General features: G+C 41.6%; 1 protein-coding gene and 1 long non-coding RNA gene across 11 annotated transcripts in view; one reads left to right on the top strand and one right to left on the bottom strand.

Annotated features, from left to right (window-relative positions):
• LOC310698359 overlaps positions 1–13,009 on the bottom strand; it is a 525,075-nt gene extending 512,066 nt beyond the window's left edge. The window contains exons 1-3 of the long non-coding RNA XR_014521451.1: positions 12,926–13,009; positions 4,370–4,529; positions 2,708–2,858 (exon numbers count right to left, since the gene is read on the bottom strand). This is a non-coding gene — a long non-coding RNA (uncharacterized lncRNA). The remainder of the gene's footprint in view (positions 1–2,707; positions 2,859–4,369; positions 4,530–12,925) is intronic.
• ACSL4 (acyl-CoA synthetase long chain family member 4) overlaps positions 1–27,122 on the top strand; it is a 79,548-nt gene that overhangs the window by 20,561 nt on the left and 31,865 nt on the right. For 3 of the 10 annotated variants that reach the window (XM_083485119.1, XM_083485125.1, XM_083485126.1), the window contains exon 1: positions 13,181–13,524. The exons of 2 other annotated variants lie outside the window; for them this stretch is intronic. The gene's annotated coding sequence lies outside the window, so the exon portion shown is untranslated. Of the gene's footprint in view, positions 1–12,971; positions 13,525–15,005; positions 17,135–27,122 lie in introns of those variants that run through there. 5 more of the 10 variants (XM_083485118.1, XM_083485120.1, XM_083485123.1 and 2 more) reach the window with 4 other exon arrangements.

Below are 27,122 nucleotides of genomic sequence, written 5' to 3'. Positions count from 1 at the left end.
TGTTACTCTGCAGGTGGCGAGATTCCTGAATGCGGTTATCTCACACGCAAAAACCACCAAAAAACAACAACAACATCAACATCAAAATCTAATCGGACAGTTATGATGAGAGTGCATGTCGGATCTCGTCTTCAGTTTTCCTTTTCTGTGAACCGTCCCTTGGAGCTCTCCGGGCCACATCCTGTTACTTGGCTCTGCCCAATGACCCACCCTTGCATCGCAGTGCTCACCTTCTGTTGTCAGATATTTCGGTTTTTAAGCCTTTGTGCTTTTTTATGTTTGTACATATTTTATGGGCTAATAGCCGTAAATAAATAAATGAAATGAAAATGAATTTCTCCCCCTCCCCCAACGTGATGTGATGTTGCGTGTCTTGTGTGTGACATCACACACATTATGTGCAGGTGTGTGTATGTGACGTCATGCATCCCTGTTATGGCGGCAGGCCTCCACAATCCTGAGGGCGAGATTACACCCCTGGGGAGGGGTAACTAATGCAGCAGAAGGCAGAATCGGGATTCAAGATGACCTTAACAGATTGGAGAACTAGCCCTAAACTAACAAAATGAATTTCAATAAGGACAAATGTAAGGTTCTGCACTTAGGCAGGAAGAACCAGATGCACAAATATCAGAGGAGGGGGGACACATCTGGCTTACTCATCAAATATGTGGATGATACAATAGCCACCTTCAAATATCTAATAGAAGACGGAGCAAGTTTCGCCTGCTTGAGAGTAGGACCCAAACAAATGGCTTCAAATGACAAGAAATGAGATTCCGACTAAACATCAGGAAGAACTTTTTGATGCTAAGAGCTGTTCAGCAGTGGAACAGACTCCTTTGGAAGGTGGTGGACTCTCCCTCCTTGGAGGTTTTTAAGTAGAGGTTGGATGGCCATCTGTCATGGATGCTTTAGTTGATATTCCTGCATTGCAGGGGGTGGAACTATTTGGGGTCCCTTCCAATTCTACAGTTCTATGATTCTATGATAGTGATGTTGTAAACAGACATCATAAGCATAAGTCATTGTACTCTATGCTTTAGACACACTGGATTACTACGCAGAGAACTTCTATCTCAGGATGTTAGATGACTGGGCAACCTAGTTTTAAGCAGAAGTGGATTTAGGGGAGCATGACCTGCTTGGTGGCACTGGGCCTGGATGGTCATCTGTCATGAATGCTTTAGTTAAGATTCCTTCATTGCAGGGGGTTGGACAAGATGACTCACAGGGTACCTTCCAACTCTACAAATTTATGATTCTTCTGAGAAGTAGTTCACTTGCAAAACCAAGTCATTAGCTGTAGCTAGAAATCTATGTTGATATGAAAAATGATGAAATGTATTTAAAGAATTTGCTGGCATGCTCTTGCTGCCTTCTTTGCTGCTCTCAGTCACTGGTTATGTGACATGCTGTAGACATCTAGAGCAAGGCAAGTCTTTAACACATGCTTTGGCAGCCCAGTGTGACATATCTGTTGCTAGTTATTCATTCCCACTAGGCCGAAGGTTAATGCTGGTCACTGGCATCTCATGGCTTAAAACTGGTGTTTGCTGTTATATACAAGCATATTACAAAGCTGCACTTCCACTGCAGAGATGTGTTTTGCTGGCTATTTATAATACACCATGATTGCAAGCATATAAGCACACAGAGATGGTACTCATGCCAAATCAGAAGTCAAAAATAGACTTCAAGGGTATGTGACGGCAAAACTGCTGTTCGGCAATTGATGAAACTACAAGTTCTCAGTGCCTATAGATGAGTTTTCTGTTCTTGTATGAATAATTTAACTTATCATCATACAGTTATGAAGTGAGTCAAGGATATATTTCCAAAAGGCAATGTCAATGCATAGAAGACCTTCTGGCTTGGATCTATTTGTCTGGGTTTTGTTGGTCACAGCCTGATCTTTTTTAAGTTTTCATAATAAAATAAAATTCAGAATGAAATGTTTCTACAAAACAACATTTCTATATGACATGCAATCCCTGCTGCTTCTGCTTCCCCTAAAGCCATATCAGACCCAAACGTCTCCACAGTTTCTAGAGGCATAGGTGAGTTAGTCAGTAGCAGCAAAACAACTACTTTTGCAGCCCCTCCAAAGGCTTGCCATACATCAAGAAAATTCCTGATGTGCCCTGACATGTCCAGCAGAAACGGTTTGTTCCCAAAAAAAAGTATCCAGAGCTGTTTTTAAGGGTTGAACCCTCGTCATGACAGAGCTAGTGGGGGGAAAGGTGCCATTTTCAACAGAGCAGTGGACAGGAGAGGTGTTTCAGTCTCCTCCTGCCTTCCATTTCAGCCCACAATAATCTCTTTCACCACTAGCCAATTTTCTCTGTGATACAGCAGCATGTGCCTGAATATTTTGATGGCACAGAAACCAGCTGTGGTGATAGTGTTGCAGAGGAAAAGCAGTAGCCTGCAATGACTTGTATTCAAACCAGGACTCGGGTCTGAAAGATGTAGACATGTTGCAGAATAAAAATAAACTGAGTATATCCGGGCATGTACTTTCCAACCATCACTGAGTGAACTCAACCATACATTATAGAAGTATATCCAGACTGAATGCCACACCATTGGCATAGGCAACAGCACAAGAATATGACTTTTAAAATTATGCTTGGATCTCACATACAAGCATAGGGTTATGATTCTATTGACCAGTTAGCTATTGTGTAAAAACAAGTGCCCTGACCTGTTAGATAAGACGAAGGGTCCATCTACTCCAGCACTGCTTGTGGACATCCAGCCAGAAGCTTTTGTGATATTCATAAGCAAGGTCAGAAGGCAACAGTACTCCCCCACCAGATGCCTTCTAGCAACTGGTATCCAGAGGTACGCTGAACCTGAAGACTGCACTTAAGCTATCATGGAAAATAAGAGTTTTAGGCATACACTCCATAAATTTATCTAAACCCCTTTAAAATCATCTTTGACATGGCCATCATGGCCACTACACTGGGTCTGAAGTACTACATATTTTGTATCACTAACTGTCTAAAGTGGCCAAATCATTATTCCTGTGGACATGGAAGCCTACTCTTTTTTGCTGCCTTTACGTTCTGAAGAGTTTTGCAGAACTTGAAAGCTTACATAGTGTTTGGTAAACACACACAACAGGTAGTTATGCTGGCCTGTAAGGGGGGGGGGAATCCAAAATCCACATTAGGGCGATACCATTATTAGCATTACCATTATTAGTCTAACTAAAATGTTACAAAATAGTGTGCAGGCGTTTCCCAGAACACAATAGGCTAGATAGTAAACAAAGAGGAAGTAGGAGAAGAAGAAAAAAATGGACCAGCAAAGCCAACAAATCTACATCAGGTTAGAAAGTTAGGTTTGTTAAATTTATAGAGATCACTTCTCACTACAAAAACCCCCAAATCATGTACAAAGCAAAAATACAATAAAAATGACACAAGCATGCTAAAAAAACAGAATAAAATATCATAAATGGGTTAATCTCCATCACAGCCACCCACCCATTCTAAGATGAAATAAAAACAGGACAAACATTTAGAGTCTTAAGGTGGAGTGTGGAAGGAGGCAGATGATTGAAATTAGGGTCTGCTAGGAACTTTGTTTCATCCATTAATAATAGAATGATGGCCAATAATAGAAATGGGAAAATTAAAATGGCAGTATGTTGAAGGCACTAGAAATACTTATGGCTTATTTTTTGGGTCTGCAATGTTTCATAATATTTTTTTTCATAATTCATTAGAATTTGAAAAGTGCATGCTTCACTCAGGGGCAGATTAGGATTGGGTGAGCAGTACACACACACTGGGCAATGAGCCGAAGGGTCACATTGTCTCTAAGGCCAGTCATGTTGATTTCCTTTGATTTCATTGTGTTCCCTTAGACAAAGTAGGGACACGGGTGGCGCTGTGGGTTAAACCACAGAGCCTAGGACTTGCCGATCAGAAGGTCGGCGGTTCGAATCCCCACGACGGGGTGAGCTCCCATTGCTCGGTCCCTGCTCCTGCCAACCTAGCAGTTCGAAAGCATGTCAAAGTGCAAGTAGATAAATAGGTACCGCTCCGGCAGGAAGGTAAACGCTGTTTCTGTGAGCTGCTCTGGTTCACCAGAAGCGACTTAGTCATGCTGGCCACATGACCCGGAAGCTGTACGCCAGCTCCCTCGGCCAATAAAGCGAGATGAGCGCCGCAACCCCAGAGTCGGTCACGACTGGACCCAATGGTCAGGGGTCCCTTTACCCTTTACCTAGACAAAGTAGATTACAAAAAGAGCTGCTTGGACGAGTAGGGTTAATTGTTCCTCCAATGTCACTTTCCGATATACCGGTAAATCTCCCTTCCCTTCTTTAACTGTTATGTATTGAAGTTCTCACCCTGGCCACCAGGAGTATCGTGTGTGTATATAGTTTTCACTCAGGTACACGTCGGTTACTTTAAGCAGGAAACCCTGGGTTGTTGTTGCTACAATGTTGACAGCCGGCTGCCTATAAAAGCAGGCCGGCTGAGCTGTTTGCTGTTCAGTTCTGTTCTGGCCTGTGAATAAACAAGAGCTGTTTGAAGAATCGCTGTGTCTGATATGTTCATCCACAACTTAACATTAACTATTCTGTGCCTATATGGAAATGTTTTCTCCAAAGCGGGTTCTCCTTCATAGAGAGCACGTGTTGCGGTGGGAGTAACCATGACTTCCCCTGTTGCTGGACGGGTTAGTTTGGATGGCCATGAGTTTGATTGGGCACCTCCAATGTTGCTGGGGGAAATTTATTGTTGCCATTTTATTTGATTGATGGGGGTGCTATATAGGTCCCTGTGCGCAGCGTTGAGCTTCCTCTTTTTGCTGCGCACATCGGATTACCCACCCACCCTCCCTTTCTTTAGGGTTTGTTCGCGCTGACCTTGCTATGCCTGTCATGGGGTCATCTGCTTTAGAGCAGGGGCCTGGTAGGAATTATACAATTTGGCTGATTGGCTGGTGCCATTTGGGTTTTGCCTACTGCGTAGCAAATCGTCACAACTTGTAAGGTTGCAGTTAGGCATTGGTTAATTTTTTGGTTGGTGGAGGGGATGTGGTTGGCTGTGCCTGCCCCTCCAATGATGCTTCTGCAAGGGTATTCCGTTAAAGGAATCCAGGGGCTCGCCATGCTTTTGTCCGAATCCCTGGCAAAGAGCTAGGGCCACACAAGAGCCCCTGGGAGCATTTGGGGAGAGGTGGGAACCTAGCACCCAGCTTTATTCTCTCCCCAAAATTTTTTGCCCTTACTGACTTTCACAGGGTGTGGTTGTCAGTTCTGTTCCTACCTCCAAGTGGGAACAGATAGTCACTAACCAACGCCTAAGCAACCACTGTACATACTGTAATTCAATAAAGTTGTGGCCAAAATTATGCCAAAAACCAAAACAAAAAGGATGTGTGAACCGTGTTTTTTTGGGGGGTGTATTGGGGGTCCTCGACACGCAATGGGACAAACAGCAACTTGTTTATGTTCGTGTGCACACAATTTAGATTAGCAAACAGTATGAGGGGAAGGATTATATCTCATTTTAGTGTTGCAGACTACAACACTGAATCCAAAAAACATTGGGGAATATGATCACAGATTTCCTGTAGTTTAGCTATTTTGGCCCTCAGAAAGCAGTAAGAAGTCTAACTGTTCAATTAACAATACAGTGATACCTCGGGTTATAGACGCTTCAGGTTACAGACTCCACTAACCCAGAAATAGTACCTTGGGTTCAGAACTTTGCCCCAGGACAAGAACAGAAATTGCATCGCGGTGGCAGCGGGAGGCCCCATTAGCTAAAGTGGTACTTCAGGTTAAGAACAGTTTCAGATTAAGAAGAGACTTCCAGAACGAATTAAGTTCTTAACCCGAGGTACCACTGTACAATTCACCTTTCCATTTAAGGCCATGGAAATGACCCACTGCCTTATAAATGCTGGATTGCTTTTTTAGTTAACAAAGAGGTTCTGAAGAACACATTACAGATATGTGTGGCATAATTTCTTTATCCTGAGTCAGTTCTAGCACAGTACTGTGTACTCTGATGGGCAGAGGGTATTCAAGTTTAAGGAAAATGTATTTTCCAGACTTTTTACCAGAGACTACTCTTAGAAGAAGAAGAAATCGGTTCCCTTCAAATGTTTTGTACTACAGTTCCTATTATCCTGGAACAATAGCCATATTCGTTGGAGCTGACAGAAGTTGTAGTCAAAAATATCTAGAGAGCACCAGGCTGAGGAAGGCTGGGCTAGGAGTTGAACGTGGTACTACATGCACAAGTTGGCCGCTTTTTTTTTTTTTAGTGCACTTGTATGACAGAACAGCAAACGAAACAAAGGTGTATTTACAAACTATTCACAAAAAAATCCACACTTCTACTTGTCCCATGATTTCTGGACACAGGACAAAGGAAGAACCTTTTGGACCCGTGCCTAAGAAATTACAGGGCAAATGGAAATGCGAATGAACTCAAAGAGGGAGAAAAGTTTGCGCAGCAGGGGGGGAAAGCAGTATGCCATTGAATACCAGCTGCTTGGAATTGCAATGGGAAGAGTGTATTTGTGCTCAGATCCTGCTTGCAGGCCTGACATAAGCATCCATTTGACCATAGTGATAACAGAATGCTGGACTAAACAGGTCCTTGACATGATCCAGCAAGCCTGGTATGAAAAATCCAGTATCTGACAACCATATCCACTCATGCTAATAATATATGCAACCTTGTAAGCTAAGATTGCATTTCTATCTCACATGAAAGAATAAGGAAGGATTTAACTGGATGTTGACAACACATCCATCCACTGTTGTAACTGAAAGGGGAGAGGAGGTAGAAAGTGGGGTTTTCATTCAAGGATTAGGCAGGGAACGTGCGCTTAAGCCTTAGGAATCAATTAACAATTTTGCCTTGGTATTTCCCAAAACAGTTCAAGAATTTGGCATACTCATCCAAAACAATTAGAATCACATCCTGTTGATTTTAATGGACCTTCATTCGAATTTTGAATGAATCACTAAATTCCACTATAGCTTGCTGCAGTTTTGTTTTTTTGTTTTTTTACTATGTAGTCAGAAAAGGAACTGTGACTGTTGTGATCTCAGATTGGATGAAATGGGGGTGGGGAGAGATTCTTCATCCTCTGTGTGCTATATACAGCAGAAAAACAAAGCCTTGTTGACTGTGTTCTTCCTTTTCATTTGATAACATCTTGTACGTAACTTCAACCCCAAAGAATCAGTTCTGAAGTCCTACACCAAATATGGTCATGTCTTTAAACTGGAAGTTGAGGGGATGAAATCATGGGAAGAGTTCAAGTTTCAATTATTTGCATGCCAAACCAGTCTATTGAGCACACAATATTTCATACCAGTGTGTACAAGGCCACTAATCCAGAATTTGAAAACGTCTATGGGAATAAATAAATACTTAGATTTTTTTTTTACAATGTGCATTTTAGCACAAAGATCTGTCCTAGCTGCATTTTCTAGTTCCTCTTATATCAACACTTTAGTTTCCATTTCCCACTCTTTTCTCATGAGTCTCAAGTTACTGAGTTTATGAAAGAGTTCAGCCAATTTCATTAAGTGACTTCTCAAATGAAAGTTTAGCGTAAAAAATTAATCTTAAAGATGAGCAAAAGGGTTTATTTTTCCCTTTTTCAATTTCACACATTTTAAAATAACCCACAAGGAAGTTTATTGTATGAATAAGTAGTGGATCTATATTTCTAAACTGCATTGAGCTGCAATTACAGTATACAAATAACAGACATCCGTGGACTTTGATTTAATAATGAGGAATCTGGATATTAAGCTAACGGATCTGATTTAAACGTCATTGAAACTGTCAATACATACCTGCCTCTCTCCGTGCTACAAATAGTAGCTGTTTAAAGGTGAAATCCAAACACACTTTCTAGGTCCGTGTTGGTGGGAAGAAGGAAGATTAGCATCTACTGGTAGATCTTCAGGTGACATCGATTTCCAATTGTCTAACAATAGCAACAACTGAAAAGCTTGCCCCCACATAATATTAGGTTGCTGAAAATGTATGCTTGGGGGGAAAACCCGAAGTGATTTTTTTCTCTGAAAGTATTTGTAAGCTTGGTTCTGGTACTGATCTCAAATTCCTGGGCTGAGCATTTGTTCAGAAGCACTCTATTTCATAGCCATCTGGCTAAGCCACTATTTTGCATCTTGAAGTGGATGTCAGGGATAAACTTAAAAAGGCAAAAACCCCAACGTTAATCCTACAAGGCTAAGATCTGCTCACCCACGTTCTAGAGAATAGGCCCAACTGAGCAAAGTGAAACTTACTTCTGAGTAAACAAGAACAGAGTTGCACAGCAAAGCTGTTACCCTATTCAGTAGTCTAACTGTACAGTTTCTGCTTCCTATGCAACCACCATATGCATTGCTGATCTGCATGAGTATCAACATTAATTGGTGTGTGCACTGACTGGCCGATATACATATTCTCTCCACTTGGGTACTGTGTTAATTACTTGCCTACCCTCCAATATTTCTCTGATGAAAATAGGGACGTCCCATTCCATAATGATAATTTTACTATTTATACCCCACACATCTTATTGGGTTGCGCAAGCCATTCTGGGCAGCTTACAGCACATATAAAAACACAATAAAACATTAAACAAACCTTCCCTATACAGGATTGCCTTCAGATGGCTCGGGGGTTGGATAATTCCATACCCTCCAACATTTCTCCAATGAAAATAGGGATGTCCTAAGGAAAAGCAGGACATTCCAGGATCAAACCAGAAACTGGGACGGCTTTTCTAAATTAGGGACGTCTCTGGAAAATAGGGACACTTGGAGGGTCTGTACTTGGACAATGTATAAAGCATCTCTAATCAGTTCACATTCTCTGCTACCCATTTGGTGATCATCCATTGTTAACTGGGAAAGATGCAAAGTCACCATGTGACACTATTTGTGTGGCTTTGTGTGGCTTCTCCATGTGAACATTCCTACTACAGGTGCATTTGGTTAGTTAAGCTGTTTCTAACCCAGCTGAGTCCTCATTTCTGATGCGTGATTCAGTACCAGAGCCAACCTATGTCCTTTTACACACAGAATTCCAGTTTTTCACCCAAACATGCTTTGGGGTGGGGTGGGGGGCAGGGATAGCTGTTGCATTCTTTTTTCTACAGTGGGTAAATATAACTATAGAAAAAGAGGAAGGGGCATCCTTGAGCTCCTTGCAAGAAAAAGGTGGGATATAAATGCAATAAATAAATACATGAGGGATTTGGCACAGGGGACTGCTGTGGGGAGGAATGGGTGGGAAACTTTCCTTCACTGAACTTACTTACCGGTAACAGTGAGAACTAATAATACTAGAAGTAATGGTAGCCAGAAGTAAGCCACACCAAATTAGACTGGCCTTTTCCCAATGAAAATGAATACCAGATTGCGGTCCAAGTAAATATATCTTATGATCCAAGATTCTGTGTTTCCATCATAATTTTTAATAACATAATTTTGATTAATAGCTTGAGATTTTACACTACTTTATCATGGTTTTCAATAAATTATTGGTTGTGGCGACATTAAGTTTTCATGATTTTATTGTGTTTTGTGTTGGTACCCCTCTTTCTCAAGAGACAGTGAGTGAGCCTCTGGGGGTGAAGTCAAACCGTTGCGTTAGCAGCACCAAAGTGAACTTCCCCAGCGCACATGCCTGAACAGGGTGCATGGAGTCCTAGGCTGAGTGGCTGGGGAAACCCAGCCAGATGGGCAGGGTATAAATAATAAAATTATTATTGTTGTTGTTGTTATAGGCTGCCTCCTTCTCAGCCTCGGTGATGTAGTCCAAAGGAAAGAATACAGTTGGCACTAGCTTGGCTGCAAGAGTTGACAGAAGGAGGCATACAAGGTGCCATCCAACTGTCTTAGGGACTCCACTCTAGATTTGTGTAGGGTTTATTCCTTAGCATTTTCTTCTTCCAAAGATATCCCACAAAGCAGAGGTGGTTTAGGGTCAAAGTTTTCATTCTCCTAGATGGGCTACCTTCCCAGGTTGATAAGTCCCATCTGCCCCTCACTTCTCTCTACAGCACATGCAAAAACCTCCTTGACCATTGGCCCTCTATTGGTTTTGTCTGCTCAATCTTCCAGAGTCTTCGCATGCAGGGGAAGTCATCGAGGATTTGAGACCAATCGGCTACCCTCACCTGGTTTAGCTGGCCAGTTGAAGCAATTTCCTGGGGGTTGCCATGTGTCCTCTTTTTTCAGGACACACTCTTTTTCAGGGGTAAAATTTGAGACAAATTGCATTTATTTCCTTTGAATGGCTGTCATAGCATCATCTTTTTTACTCTTCAAAATATGGCAACCACACTGGGGGGTGACCGCAGTCGCATGCTGACAGCTTCTAGGAGACACAGGTGAGAGTTGAGTGTGGGGTAGGGATCAAAGGAGGACAATTTACCCCAAATAGAGCATGATGCATTCCCCACCAGAGGTACTACTCCTCCCCTAACACCCCATACACCCTACAACTTTATTGTACTGTTACATTGTTCATAGTACTGCTAATGGATTTAACTCACATGATTATCCAGTTAGATTTCACTTAACTTTCTTGTGCTCTTAACTGGGGGTCATGAAGTAATTTTCTTGAATATTTCATTGTGTGCTTAAATTAATTTACCGTAACTGGGGGAAGCCACTATTTGATTTGTCCTTAAATTAATTTAACTGGGGGAAGCCACTGTTTTATTTGTCCTTTTATGATGATTTTTTGTGTACCAAAATTATCATTGTTGCTGTTAATGAACAATTATAATTTTGCCCTAGCCACTCTGGGCGGCTCCCAGCAAAATATTTAAAAAACCATAAACCATTAAACATTAAAAACTTCCTTTACACATTCTGCCTTCAGATGTCTTCTAAAAGTCAGTTATTTATCTCCTTGATATATGATGGGACAGCATTCCACAGAGCAGGCCCCACTACCAAGAAGGCCCTTGGGCTTGGTTCCAAGTAACTTCACTTCTCCCAAACCGCCAGGAAGGCCTTGGAGTTGGATCTCAGTGTCCAGGCTGAATGACAGGGGTGGAATCACTTCTTCAGATATACAAGGCCAAGGGCATGTAGGGCTTCAAATGTCAGCACCAACACTTTGAATGGTTCATGGAAATATACTGGGAGCCAACATAGGTCTTTTAGGACTGGTGTTATATGGTCCTGGTGGCCACACCTAGTCACCAGTCTAGCAGCTGCATTCTGGAGTAATTGTAGTATCCAAGTCACCTTCATGTAGAAGCTCATTGCAGCAGTCAAAGCGGGAGATAACCAAGGCATGTACAGGGACGGGGACTTATAAAAAATATTGGGGGGGCCCGGGAAAGCTCATGAATAATAAATAAGCTCATGAATATGCAAATAAAGTGGCACCGCCTCCTCGTGAGCGAATAGGGGAGAGCGTGCTGCTCCTATTAATCAGCTCCGAAGGTGGAGCTTTTGCTCGGGAGGGAGGGCAGGAGGCATGCAGCCCGACCCTGTGCATTTTGGGCTGGGGGAGGGGCGGCGATGGCGCTCTGCTGGAGGGGCGCCGGAGATTATTGGGGGGGCAGAGCCCCCCCAAACGAATTTTTGAGGGGGCTCGGGCCCCCTCAAGCCCCATGGAGTCGGCGCCTATGGGCATGTACCATTCTTTTGGGGGGCAGGAGGCAGGCAGATGTGGAGGATTCCCTGGTCCTGAATGGGGTAACTGTGCCCCTGAAGGATCAGGTGTGCAGCCTGGGAGTCATTTTGGACTCACAGCTGTCCATGGAGGCACAGGTCAAATCTGTGTCCAGGGCAGCTGTTTACCAGCTCCATCTGGTACGTAGGCTGAGACCCTATCTGCCTGCGGACTGCCTCGCCAGAGTGGTGCATGCTCTGGTTATCTCCCGCTTGGACTACTGCAATGCACTCTACGTGGGGCTACTTTTGAAGGTGACTCGGAAACTACAACTAATCCAGAATGCGGCAGCTAGACTGGTGACTGGGGGCAGCCGCCGAGACCATATAACACCGGTCTTGAAAGACCTACATTGGCTCCCAGTACGTTTCCGAGCACAATTCAAAGTGTTGGTGCTGACCTTTAAAGCCCTAAACGGCCTCGGCCCAGTATACCTGAAGGAGCGTCTCCACCCCCATCATTCTGCCCGGACACTGAGGTCCAGCGCTGAGGGCCTTCTGGCGGTTCCCTCATTGCGAGAAGCAAAGCTACTTCTCGGTAGTGGCGCCCGCCCTGTGGAACGCCCTTCCAGCAGATGTCAAAGCGATAAATAACTACCTGACATTCAGAAGACATCTTAAGGCAGCCCTGTTCAGGGAAGTTTTTAACGTGTGATATTTTACTGTCTTTTTGGTTTCTATGGAAGCCGCCCAGAGTGGCTGGGGAGGCCCAGCCAGATGGGCGGGGTATAAATAATATATTATTATTATTATTATTATTATTATTATTATTATTATTATTATTACTATTATTATTATTCTAGATAGCAAGTTCACAGACTTGTTTTTATTTTCCTCTTCCCTCCCTGTCCCTTTTTCCTTGTGTGCGGTGTACTTTTTCTTTATTGTTGTTGTTGTTACCCTGAGGGTAGGGACTGCTTTGTTTTAACTGACTATGTATGCTGCTCTGGCAGCCTTTCTGACTACATTAGAGTAGGGCACAAATGTTCATACACACACACACACAAATAATATTTTGGATGAAGGGCTGTATAGAAATTTAATAAATAAACCTATGAGAGGCATATATATGTCTGATCTGTTATACGTTGGCGGTCAAAAAAACAAAAACCAACAACCCAGATCGAGAGAATAGCTTGAATTCCTGTCAGACCTCGCGCTCGCCCACCGCCACCTCTGAAGAGAACGTCGCCACCTCTCTGGGCGAGGCTCTCTTCCTACCTCGCCCGCCTCCAGCCCATCACCTCACCCTCCAGCCGCCTGAGCAGCCGACGCCGTCGACGAAGACGACAACACCGTCACGGCCGGCTCCGCTGTCACCACCACCAAACCTCCCCTCCCTCGCTCTCTCTCGCTCTCTTGCTTCCTCCTTTCTGTGAGGCTGCCCTTCGCATCAATCAGTTGAGCGAGGCTTCGGATTGGTCCACGCGCCGGGGCACACTCCCCCTCCTCCCCCTCACTTCCCCGCCCCCGTGTTACCTCAGCCGGCGCGGCCCCCGCCTCCTCTCCCGTGGTCTTGCTTCGCTTTCTTTCCCCCCTCAGCCATTTTAAACAGCGTGAGGCGGGCAGCGGACCGGCTTCAGTTGCGGGAGAGGAGAGATTCGGTTACGGCAGCCGGGGACAGGAAAGAGTTCTCGCTCGTTCCCCGCCCCACATCACGGTGAGATTCGCCTGGCGGCGCCCCGCTTCTTAAGGGGAGGGGGGAGGAGATCGCTTCCCGCCCATTTTTATTTGGGAGAGATTATTCACCTGCCCACCCTATATATAGGGTACATATATATATGCCGGAAAGGGGTCGCCTCTGCCTTCCGCCGCATGAGGTGAGTGATGCTGCGTGGCCCTTGCGAAAGACAGTTTGCTTCCTTCCCTCCAGCCGTCGCCAAAGGGGATGAAAGCTTTTTCCCCGGTCGGGTAGAAGCAGGAAGCGGGGATCTCACTTCACCTTTTCTTTCAAAGCTGGCTTTCGGGTCGCATTCCTCTGACCTCGCTTTTATTAACACGTCACCTGCGTTGCCCAGCTTCCCTTTTCTCTGAGCCACCCATTTCCCCCTCAGCTTCACTGACCCCCTGCCCTCCCCTCAGTGTGGGATGTAGCGGTAGATCAATCAGCTCAAGGCCATCCGATTAATCGGCAGGGGTAGGAACCCCTCCTCAGGTGGCGCTAATTTTGCCTAGACAGGTGTACATCCTCAAAGCCGCTTGCCGGTAGGATGTAGGGGTGTGTGTATGGAAACCTCTTTGTGAATTTGCATGGCTGTCATGCAGCCTAGAAAAGTAAGGATTGCATTCCTCCTCCTCATACTTTTGCTTCTGGCCATACCGCTATATTCCCAAATGGTTGTCCATGAGAAGAAATGTGGTCCTCTGGCAGGGAAAGGGCATACTGCTTTCCTCCCTAAGCCAGGGTTTCTTTAATCAAATGGGAGCCCTAAAATTTGTGTCTGTATGTTTAATGTTAATCCATTCAACAGGATTTATATTCTGCTTGGGCATCAAAACCTCAAATATATGTTGTTATTAATGCCATTTTTGTTTGCCTGTTGACCTTCTGAATGTTTTTTTTAAAAAAAACAATAAAAATACAATAACATCAATAAAACATTACAGAAACTCAGTATACATGGCGGCCCTCACACTTGAGTCGTGTGTGTGTGTGTAACATACATTTTATACACATTTCATAGATTAATCAGGTCAGTTAAAATTCATACAAATACTCAACTAGCAGTGCAATCTATTTGTCTGCTTATTGAGTTCAGGGGGGGGCTTACTTTTGGTAGGTGGGTAGAGGATTCCAGTACAGTGGGTACCTCAGGTTACAAACACCTCAGGTTACAGACTCTGCTAACCTGGAAGTAGTACCTCGGGTTCAGAACTTTGCCCCAGGACGAGAACAGAAATCGCACCATGGTGGCAGTGGAAGGCCCCATTAGCTAAAGTGGTACCTCAGGTTAAGAACGGTTTCAGGTTAAGAACAGACCTCCGGAACGAATTAAGTTCGTAACCAGAGGTACCACTGTATTTGGTTTCCATGCAGTACAATTCTAAGTTAACTGGCAGTGTAAAATTGCTGCCTTTGCTGTTTATATGTATGAGTTTTGACTGATTTAGGCTAAAATTTTCTCCCAATTACCTAGGAGTCTACACTACTGAACTAAGAGGGCCTTATTTCTAAATAGGCATGTATGGATTCTGCTACAAATTAATCTCTTATATCTACATATAATTGCTTATGAGGAAAAAACAATGGGTTCTCTTTCTTTTCTTATTTAGATGATGCATTCCTGGGCTGCAATAGGTATCTGTTTTCTCTTGCACAGGATAAAATTTTTCTTCAGGGAGAACTTCTAGAGGGGTTGCCATGGTAGTCTGTTATAGCAAAAACAAAAGGGTCTTCAGGTAACTTGAAGATGACCAGATCTATTGTGGCATAAGTTTCCATAGTTGATGAAAGCTTATGTGACAATATATGTGTGTGTCATTATGATGCCACAAGACAAGAGGGTGTTGCTAATTAGAGTGCTTGTTTTTAAAATGTTTAATAAATCTGATTGTGGAAGCACCTTTTAGCCAAGCAGAATGCTTTGTGCAGTACAGTCCTCTCTGCATGTTTACTCAGAAATAAATCCCACTTTGTTCATGTATGTTTAGGGGTTGCATGTAAGTATGTTTCAGGTTACAGCCTTGGCTAATGTAATCACTTAATTGACTAAGGGTGCAGTCCTAAGATCTTGCAGCTGAGGAAGTCTCTGTACTTGATGCCTGTGTAGAGCAGATGTTCATCCTGAAAATGAAGCATGTTGAAGGAGGTATTGAATGTATCAGACCCCCTTGTTCCCTAACATGCCTCCAAAAAGGCCTAAAACTGTGTTAGCTAGCCCTAGAGCGGGTGTATTTAGTCCTCCTATAAGTATCAAGATGAGGAAATAAAACGGAGAAGGGGAGGGTGTGTAACAGAAGGTAAAAAGGTAAAGGACTCCTGGACAGTTAAGTCCAGTCAAATTTGAGTATGGGGTGTGCTGCACATCTCTGCGTTCAGGCCGAGGGAGTTGCCATTTTTCCTCAGACAGCTTTCTGGATTATGTGGCCATATAACAGAACAGGAAGGTTAGGAGAGCCTGACTCTGCCCTTCCTTTGCACAACGGCTTTGTAGAGTAGGCCAGCGGTGTCTTAACTCTCAGGTATTGCTGCCATTGCACCTGCCAATTATTTCTTTCAGCTCCCAGGCATGGTGAATTTTGAAAAAACAAAGCAATTGCTTTCAGAGGGATCCTGAGGTAGCACACTCTGCACTTCTCAGTCAGTACCCAACTTATCTGACTCCCAGGGAACAAAGAAGTCTGCTTTTATCTACCCCCACACTTTCACCCAGTAGAATACGCTCAGTGGTTATGCGTGTAGGAGATTTCTAGAATTCTTGAGGTTGGTGTAAACACAATTTGGAATCCAGAAAGCAGGCTTCTGGTCTCATGAGTAACACACCATAGGTCGTCTGTTGCAGTGGTTTTGATTATTGATAATGGACCCTGACGTGAGGGACTAATAGTCTGGCATGGAAAGGACAAAGTGCTGCATATCACAGCCCATTTTTAAGGGCTCTCACACCTAGGTTGGATTGAGTAACAGTTGGTATTTTTTAGTATACAGGTTAGATTTGGCGGGTAACTAGTGTGATACTTTGTCAGGAGATAGGGAGATGGCATAAACCCCAGAGGAAGGCAAAGGTTATTGCTTGTGAAAATCAACACTAGATTTTTGTATCTTCCTGCCAGTCAAAACATTCTGTGCGTTGTGGATTCAGGAGTTGGTGAGAGTATGTGTTGGCCTTGCTTGGGCAAAAGGAAATGTATAGAATCATAGAACTGTAGAGTTGAAGGGATCCCAGGGGTCATCTAATCCAACCTCCTGCAATGCAGGAATCTCAACTAGATCATGCATGACAGAGGACTTACCGTATATCTACAAGAAAACTGAGAAATGCCGCACACACATCATGTTTCACCCTGGATAGAGGAAGTTATAAGGGCTGGGTAATGGTGGTTCCTGTGCCATTTATTTCCCTTCCCCAAAATAATAATCTAATATTCATAACATACTTTGAGACCATCTTAAGATAAGCAGATAATAGTTAAAATGATCTTCCCTTTATCCTGATAATGATCTTGCTTAGAAGAGAAAGCTACACTGTGCTTGAGTTGATGGACTCATCTGTGAGCTCACTTTCTTTCTGTTGCATCAGAAAGGATGGGTTGTGTGGATGTGGGTGAGGTTGTTTGTGGGGTTGTCATAGGATTTTTCACTTTCAGCAGCACAAATACTTGTATCAACGGTGTGCAGCACTTAAGTTCTCAGAAGGGAGATAAATTGCTGCTATATTATTTTTTAATTGCCTCTTTTGTATATTGTTTGTCACATTAGGCTACATTTAGGTAAGGAGACTTAACCACAACATAATTTCCTATATATCTATTCATCTGTAAACTGATTGAGTTCAATAGAATTTACTTCCAGACAAGAGTGCAATCCTGGGTACACTTAATGCTTGGGAGTACAGCCCATTGAAGACAAAGGGGCTTAACCACAAGTAGACATTCGTAAATTTGTGTGTAAGATATTTATGAATAACACCAATTTATATATGTTTTATTATGAATTTGAAGAATTAGAACTAACATGGGATATATTTGCAACATTAGGATTGTAATCTGTTTTAAAAGCAATTTAGCTTGAATGGGACAATCTAATTCTTATCGCTGTCTTGGTCAGTGAAATGAATCCCAGGCTATTTGGTAACCTAAGTTGAGAAATTATTTGATACCATGTGTTTTCCCTAGCTAAACTATGCAGAACTTTCATTTCTTGGAAATTGGTAATCATGCTATGATGATCACTTTATATTTATGGACTTTGGAGGAAAGCAAAGTTGGACAACACTGTTAGGAAAGTAGGAGATGTAGAAGCAGAAGAGTAGGAGAGAAAGAAAAGCAGAAATGAAGATTTAGACGACAGTATAAGAGAACAAAAAAATAGAAGGAGAGGAATAGGAAGGGACGACATAGGTGTGTGGTTCTGAAAAAGTATCACAGTGGAGTATGAGCAGTGTTAGAAGCAGATATAATTTTTTATTTTTTATTTTTGCCAAATGGTGCCTTAAACCTAGATTACAGGCTCACAAACTGAATGTTTAGGCGCCTTTTTTTTACAAGATTACAAAGCTGAAAATGAATTGTGTATATTATCAGTTCCATCTAAAATCTGACGCATGCCATAGCACAGCAGCAAAAAACCCGCTACTGTGCACCAGCCAGCCAGATGGTGGAGATGTCAGGCACCATCTTGGCACCCAGGCATCTTTACTTGGTAGCAAGTGGCCAATAGCCAGCTGAAAAGGGGCTAATTTTGAACGCTGAGTATGAGGTGGTCACCTGGGATGAAGTTCATGTGAACAACACTGAAAAGAAGTGTAGAATTGGCAGAGGAGTGGGGAGGAAAGCATCTGTAAAGTTGATGAAGTGTGGCCAAATGGGGATTGGATCCTGCAAGTTGGAGAAGTATATGCATGCCGATCAGGGCTAGTGGCTCAGATTTCAAGATGTAATCTGAGGCAGCTTATTTCAGGGTATTCCAGATAGCCTTCTTATCTGTAATGGGGTGCTGCAGTGGTAGGGTGAATATATGTGGGCCCATGTTATTTAAGAATATTTTTGTTAATATTAGAGAGATCTATAGAATAGGCTTAACAAAAACTCAGCAGCAGATGTTAATTTCATATTTATTTTACTTATAGAATTTCTTACCCACTCTTCAGCATAAGGTCCCAGGGCAGGTTACAGTTACATAGCATGCAATTATAAAAACAGATAAAACTGTTAAATTTATATTATTCTGTTCCATTTGGAACAGTTTTACTGTACTTTTGTAATTCTAACAGTTTGCAAGAGGTGGGTCTTGCAAAGAAACAAAAGCAAACCCTTAATTGTCAGTATGTGTTGTGTAGCCATTGTGAGAAATGCACTTTGACTTGCATAGCATTTGGAATGTTGCCTTTATTAGGGCCTCAGGTACGGTGTGTGTGTGTGTAGGTGTATGTGGCTTATCACTGCATATGTTCATCACTGTTGCTACACTCTGCTGTAATTGTCATTTCACTTCCTCCTGTCTGCCCCCTTTTTTAGTTCTAGCAGCCTTTTGCATTACCAAATGTTTATATTTTGTTGCTTTTGAGAAAGAGATGTTATATTTATTTTCAGTAATGTACCTTAAAGAGTTATATTCTGGATTACAAACAACCTTGTGAGCTGATTCTGGCCTTTGTCCAGCTAGAGTATCTCCTTCCCAGGAGCTGAATGAGAAGTAAGCAGTTCTTTGTGATTCTTTCCCTGAATCAGTAGCATCTTTCTGGCTTCAGACCAGATGGTTTCCTTTGGTCATTGGTTTTCAGTAGTATAATCTCCTCCCTCTCACGCCCCCTTTGTAGACGCAGCTCAGGAGGCTGGGCTCAGGATGTGGCATGATGCTGATGTAACAAGGGAGGGGGAAGGCAGAAAGAGAGAAAACCAAGAAAATGTGATTCACTGCTTAGCAGCTTCCAAGGTTGCATATTACATCTTGTCTATTATGATAAGAGTGGACACTAAAGTGTTATCTTCCGCTTGAGGTAAAAGGCTACATCAGCTATGTTTTGTGTTCTCATATGAACTAATTGATGCATGTGGCTTTCCTTGGTTGGGTAAAAAGTAAGCTTTCTATTTAGTATATACAGTATATATTGGGAAAGCAGTCACTGATATGGCAGCAATTAGCCAATTTGTAGATATAAAGCAATTATTTGAACACCACAGGGTTTAATAGCATTGTCTCATGCAGTACTGAATAGCAGGACATTATATATTTTTTACCTTTCACACTATCACTCTTTTGTCACCTTCCAAAATAGGCACGTTAGTATAAGGATATGAAGCTTTGTTATGTCCCAACATAGAGGGATGACAGCAGGATATAAATAGTCAGTTGACTTTTATTCATCAGTGCTACATTCCTAATTGAAGTACCACTGTAGAAGAATGGCAATTAAAACAGCCTTTGTGGTCATCTTTATTTGGAAACTGTCTATCAGACATAATGCTGTTTATTTGTACTCTTATGCAATCTATACAACTTTCCCATACTTAATTGTTGATTGAAAGCTTAATGGGGATGCTTTCATTGTTATCAATGGACTGTTGTATTGACTTCTCATTTGTTTCACCCCCAAATCTAAGAAAAAACTATTGAATGACAAAAATATTAATTACAAAACAGTGTAAGCTATCAAACACTAAAATAGTGTTCCTTATTATGGAAGAATAGCAATCTTAATTAAATGTATTTGGAATCATGATATATATTTGGCTGAAAAGACATAGAAAATAGAAGCATTTGCTCTTGGTTTGAGCAGGTTAATATGTAATGTAATGTAATATGTAATGTAACAGCTCTTGCCAACCTAGCAGTTTGAAAGCATACCACCACAAGTAGATAAATAGGTACTGCTGTGGTGGGAAGGTAAATGGCGTTTGTGTGTGCTCTGACTTCCATCACTGTTCTGTTGCACCAGAAGTGGTTTAGTCGTGCTAGCCACATGACCCGGAAAGCTGTCTGCGGACAAATGCTGGCTCCTTCGGCCTGAAAACAGAGATGAGCACTGCACCCCATAGTCAAATTCAACTGGACTTAACTGTCCAGGGATCCTTTACCTTTACCTTTTACCTATGTAATGTGATTATATATTATTACTGGGAGGCGGGGTGCAGAAGGCAACCAACTCTTGTTGCAGGAGAACATGCAGAATAGAACCTTTTAACAAAATTAAAGCTGTTTAAAACTGAAATTTTATACATGAGACCTGCAAGTATAGGGCAGTATGCAGCAACAGTAGCAGCAGCAGCAACAACAACAACATCTTCATGGGGTCATCTCGGAATTAAGGCTCACTGAGTTTTGTGAAGTTTGCTCCCACATAAGTGGGAGCAGCTTAAATGGCTGGAGTATTTGTTTAGTTTTTCATGTTATATTTGTTTATTTTTGATGTAGGATTTTGTTTCTAGTGTGACTGGCTTTTCATGGAAAGGAAATTTGAGCATAGGAGTCACTTCCTACAAGGGTACTGGATTAACAATAGCTTCATAATGTCCTTGTATTTTAAATGGTGGAGGTGATTTGCTTTTGAGTAGTCATAACTACCGTATTTTTTGCTCTATAAGACTCACTTTTTCCCTCCTAAAGAGTAAGGGGAAATGTGTGTGCGTCTTATGGGGCGAATGCAGACTGCGCAGCTGTCACAGAAGCCAGAACAGCAAGAGGGATTGCTGCTTTCAGTGCGCAGCGATCCCTCTTGCTGTTCTGGCTTCTGAGATTCAGAATATTTTTTTTCTTGTTTTCCTCCTCCAAAAACTAGGTGCGTCTTGTGGTCTGGTACATCTTATAGAGCGAAAAATACGGTATTTTGTAGTTGTACAAGCATTATGCTTCCTAGAATGGTTGTAGTGACTAGCCCTCCTCCTTTTCTCGGACATGCTAATTCTGCTAACGTGAAATATGCAAACACCAATACTTATCTGACCAGGTTGTTTTTCCCCTTGCCTTTTTTGAATCCTAGTCATTCACATCTCTAGACCATAAGCATGACAGGGCAGAGTCTTAAAGAATGTTTAAAGAACAGGTAGATATTCAGTTATATGATTGTTCAAGGAAGGATGTGCACTTAATATTCTCATGTTCAGTTTCTCTGGGAAAGCAGATAAGTAACGTTTTATAGATGTTTACTGTCTTGCTTTCTAGAGCTCTTAATCCACCATTGCTAGGGGTTTGGATTTGTCCATATACAGTTGCCCTTTTGGGTTGTCACACATTTTTAGAGTTGAGGCAAAGACTGGTCTGGAACAAAAAGTTTTTTCCTTTTATGATTTCTTGCTCAGTGGAACAATTTCTTAATTTCTTCTTGCAGTGGGTTTTTTTAAAGCAACAATTGGTGTAGCAATAAAATTGCTAGCACATTTGTAAAGCTAAGCAGGGTCCAGTATGGTTTCACATTGGATGATGGTGTTGTTGAGATTTCTGCATTGCAGGGGGTTGGACTCTGAGTTTTAGAATCCCTTCCACCTCTATAATTCTATTATTTTAGTACCTTTGTTAAATGGTTTTATAATTTCAGAGTAGAAGAGTAGAAGAGTCTTGTAACTGATGCCCCAGTATAGCATTCTCTTCCATGTGCAAAAGATACATGCATAGAGTACCCATAAATAGATTCCATACTAGTGATGTTAAATTCTTGAGAATAGTCTTTTGGAGAATATTCTTGATTAATGAGAATATTAGAGAATTTTCATTTAAAATAGAATATTCATTTTAATGCATTGAAAATGATATAATTTTAATGCATTGAAAATTATATAATTAGTTAATATACATGTAATATTCATGGGTAATTTTGTTCAGATGGCAACCAAAACCTGTACAGTGAATTCACATTCTTTGATTTTTTGCGCCAAACTTGAAATTGAAAATTCAACGTGAATGACTCATGTTAATCACTAAGCCTGCCACTAACTGTATATTTAGTAAAAGAACCACAGTGAAAATATATAAGCACAAGCCTATTTGTCACTTGAATTGCAAGTATCAAATTAAAAAGTAAAACATGTTTTATAGTTTAAAGTTAAACCATTCTAAGGTGATGGCACCAGTAATTGTCATGTTAAGGTTTGGTATAAGGAAATTCAGTAGTTAAATCATATTTTATTCTTCCATCAGAAAATTTACATGTTAAAGGACAAGTCAATAAATGCAATTGGCATGTTAAGGTTTGATACAAGTAAGTTCTGTAATAGGCTATCTTGTGCTTCTAATAGTTCTAATACTTAATAACTGTTTTGGTGACTAAAACACAGCTTGATAAACAAAACTACAGTCATACCTCATGTTAAGTTTGCTTCAGGTTGCACGTTTTCAGGTTGTGTCCCACGGCGACCCAGAAGTACCAGAAAGGGTTACTTCTGGGTTTCGCCGCTCACGCATGCGCAGATGCGCAAAATGACGTCATGCGCAGAAGCGGCGACCCGTGTGTGCGCAGACACGGGTTGCGTTCTTTTCAGGTTGCGAACGGGCCTCCGGAACGGATCCTGTTCGCAACCAGAGGTACCACTGTATATGCATACATATAAAAAAGAAGCCATTAACATTAAATATATTATCATTATATGATAATATATTTCAGTATGTCAGTCTCTGGTAAATGGCACCTTGTACCATTGAATGGTACTGCAAAAACCAGTTACTGGCACTAAATAAAAATATAGAAACGTCAACTGTTTTAATCAAGGCTACCTCATATGCTGTTACACATATAGGCCTAGGTATTTTAAATGTATAAAGCATTAAAGCTACTTTCTGTAAAAAAAAATCAAACTGTATGGCCAACGGTATAGAATTACTAAGAATAAGGTCACACCAAAATAGAAAAATGGCTATTACATATAGTTGAAATACATACAAATTCAAATGTTCATCAAATTAAAAGTATAGCATTTTTAAAACTAAAAAAAGGTTTTCTGTAGCTCACATTTCAAAACTGCCAGTGGTGAGTGACACAATGCCCAGTAATGTAACTGGATAAAAAAAAAAATCATTATTCATTACTAGCACTGGCAATATCACAGTTTGACTTATTATTTACTAGATTTTTAAAACGTGGGTTGTAAAACTGGTTCTTACATTAGAATTTACAGTTTGTGGAGAATATTCTCTGGGAAATTTTCTAGCAGAGAATATTTCTCAAGAATATTATCATTCTCGAGAATTTTCTCACCTCACATCACTAGTCTTCATTTCAATTGATTGCACATGGACTAAATTAAAGCCTATAATCTACTGCTATTTAAGAAGTAATACTTTCTCTTTGACTATTTTATGACTTGATCCAGTATCTGTGGCTAAGTAAGAACAGGATGTGGATCAATTTTTTTTTAGCTGGTTTGTGAGTTGTTAAATTTCATTGAAATTAGCTGTAGTAGTGATTTATGGAGCACTGATGCTATCTGACTCTTTGTGAATTTAATAGCGGATTCAAGATGCCAGTGGATGCAAGCAATTTTATCCTGTGCAAACAAGTCACAGCGAGCAACCTTTGGTTCCACCACCTCCTTTGGGCAAGAGTATATAAGAGGCCTTGCAATATTCATAATAGTTATTTGCCATGTATCTGTTAGCAGAGCCTAAAATTACAACAATTAGCATATGGGTGTCTGCAAAGTAATTGAGGTTAAAAAAGGACTTTGGGTTCATAAAAGTTGGGAATCACTGCTATATGAGAAGTAATAAAGCCTAAGAACAAGTTACAGGATGCAGTATTGGAGATGGTGTTATTGAAGAGGGGAACTGGCAATAGCACCTTTGGAATTGTTATGAGATGGTTCTGGGCATCCTTACACAAACTCCATGTAAAACTAGAAAATGAAATGAGTGAGTAGGGTAGCCAACAAATAATTGTATTCTGTAGCAGTTTTAGATGGGCTTGGGGTAATGTGATTCCCCGTTGCTAGAGGAACAGTGTCATTTAATGGGTAGTGCAGTTTTGCCCCCCCCCCCCAGGACAGCTGCAGTTCAGTTTCTCTTAATATATTCCGTTGTCTTACACAGGTTGGCAAAAAGGGATCTGTTGCAGACATTCTAAACCAGATTATGATCAGTTCTTCAAGAACCTAATGATGTTTCTCCAAAGAAGCATTTTTGCTTTTATCTTTATGTGTGTATTAACTCTTTGAAATAGGTTATTGGTGCTTATAAAGACTGCAAATTTGGTATTTAACAATCTTGTAAGTGTTACAAGAAAAAAACCACTGCTCCTTTTCCCTTATGGAGTATCCAAGAGCCTGTATGGAGACCTTAAGTAGGTTCCCTCTCAGTAGGAGAAAATAACAGAGGCCAACCAGAGAATATTGAGAAGCAAAGCAGCTAATAAGCCCGATCTTTATTAAACTGTTGCAACAGGGTCCTCCACTCACTCCACACAGGGAGGGAGGAGAGGAATCCCGAACAATGGTGTGCAAGCCCTTATATAGACTTTTGAAATTACACACCCTGTAGCTCAAGACCACCCCCCAAAACACCATACAGTGGTACCTCAGGTTAAGTACTTTATTCGTTCCAGAGATCCGTTCTTAACCTGAAACTGTTCTTATCCTGAAGCACCACTTTAGCTAATGGGGCCTCCCGCTGCCACCGTGCTGCCCGAGCACAATTTCTGTTCTCATCCTGAAGCAAAGTTCTTAACCCGAGGTAATATTTCTGGGTTAGCGGAGTCTGTAACCTGAAGCATATGTAACCCGAGGTACCACTGTACATACATCACAGAAGGAGGTGGTCTCCAACAGAAATACATCACAGGGCAGTCTACCACAGAAATCCTGTTTGTCAGGATACATGACAGTGATCACTGATTTCTCCACCTAGGCAGCCTGGCCATTCCTTTTGAGATGCTATATACTTAGTTACTGAATCCAGGTCACAGGCTCACCATAGGTAAAGGTAAAGGGACCCCTGACCATTAAGTCCAGTCGCAAACAACTCTGGGGTTGCAGCACTCATCTCGCTTTACTGGCCGAGAGAGCCAGCGTTTGTCCGCAGACAGCTTCCGGGTCATGTGGCCAGCATGACTAAGCAGCTTCTGGTGAACCAGAGCAGTGCACGGAAACGCCGTTTACCTTCCTGCTGGAGTGATACCTATTTATCTACTTGCACTTTGATGTGCTTTCGAACTGCTAGGTTGGCAGGAGCTGGGACCAAGCAATGGGAGCTCACCCTGTCATGGAGATTTGAACCGCCGACCTTCTGATCGGCAAGCCCAAGGCTCAGTGGTTTAGACCACAGCGCCACCCGCATCCATATCCATACACAAATACACCCTTAAGACTGGATTTGAACAAAGGGACAATGGAGAGGCTTTCCCATTTCCTTCCTCCCTGCAGAGAATATTTGAGGTCACTGGAAGAGTCCAAATGGCTTCAGGATTGCTCTCCTGTACTATTTCAGAAACATGGTTTATATACTTATGTAATTTAAGTAGAAGACTGTCATCTTATTCAATGTTATGACCATCTTTATAATGGCAGTAACATTAGCTAATTTAGAAACTCTAGTTTTAAGATGAAAAACCCTTGAAATCTGCTTATTGGTTTTGTTGGAACTGCCTACTTGTGCAGTGGCCCATTATGGTTGAATAGTTGCACAGGTTGTTTTTTAATGGTGTTGGGTGGGGGGTAGAGAAAGAATGACACAATATTTCCATCTTTTCAACAAATTTTCTGAAGCTAGAACATTTCTCCTACCTCTTGTTTACAGTTCTCAACATTTGGAGGTTCTTCTGATACTAGGTAAATAGCTAGAGAGGGAACCAAACTATGCAGATTAGGACTACTTCATAGTAAGAATCTTGTTTTCTTTATCTTGTTATGGTAAACATGACCATTTGGCAATTATGCCAAAGAGGGCAACGGTTCCCTCATAATCCTTGTACAGTAGTTTAATGTTGATGTTACAACTGTTACAAACTTACAATAACCTTTTGATTACATGTCTTGTGTTTCAAAAGCCAACAAATGAAATATGGAGACAATGTGTGCTTGCACTGGCTATCTAAAGAGCACAAGAGGCTTGTGTTAATCCAATGCTGACTTTAGCCTGAAATTAGTGAAAGTTCCTTATTTTGTGTTTGGAGGAGTTGTAATTGGATTGGTAATCTAGAATGTCCCAATTGAGCTGATGGAAATTTGCTTTTTTAATAACCTACATAATGTGGTTACTTGGTCATCAACTATTGTACAGCTATATATCTTCTTAAGAATATGCTTCATCACTTCCGTAGTCAAGAGGTTATTCTAGGACATCACTGATAAACTTGTGTGCTTTTCCTACAGGAAGTACATTGCTATTGAGCAAGTCCTGTGAAAGCTGTTTTCTGATTCGTTGCAACTTAAAATTGCTTATGAGTAATGTCCCTTTCTGCAGGAAGTCTGCTACTGCACCATTTCTGTCAACCCTAACAATTTTGCAATCCTATTTCCTATTGATCTACAATTAGGATTTTATTCAACATGTACAAACTTATCTTTTGTATTTCCCAGTAGTATTTTTAAGCATGCAAGTTGCTACCCCCAATTAAATGTTGTGGCTTGTTCTGAACTTTAGCACCAACAAGGAAAAATGTTTTGGAAGGGGTGAAGGGGACAAATATTACTTTTTCTGTTTCCATTCTGAACACCCCATTAGCCAACCATACTGAGAGCTAGCTTTATATACTGAGACACTGGTAAGCAAGCTACAGAACTAGGTTATTAGGCTGCATCTTGTTCTTTCACAAAAACAGAAGTATCATGTACAGAC

Source organism: Podarcis liolepis (genome assembly GCF_965112155.1).
Source record: "Podarcis liolepis genome assembly, chromosome: Z".
Classification (NCBI taxonomy): Eukaryota; Metazoa; Chordata; class Lepidosauria; order Squamata; family Lacertidae; genus Podarcis; species Podarcis liolepis.
The sequence above is the reverse complement of the archived record's forward strand: the minus strand, read 5'-3'. Positions and strand labels throughout refer to the sequence as shown.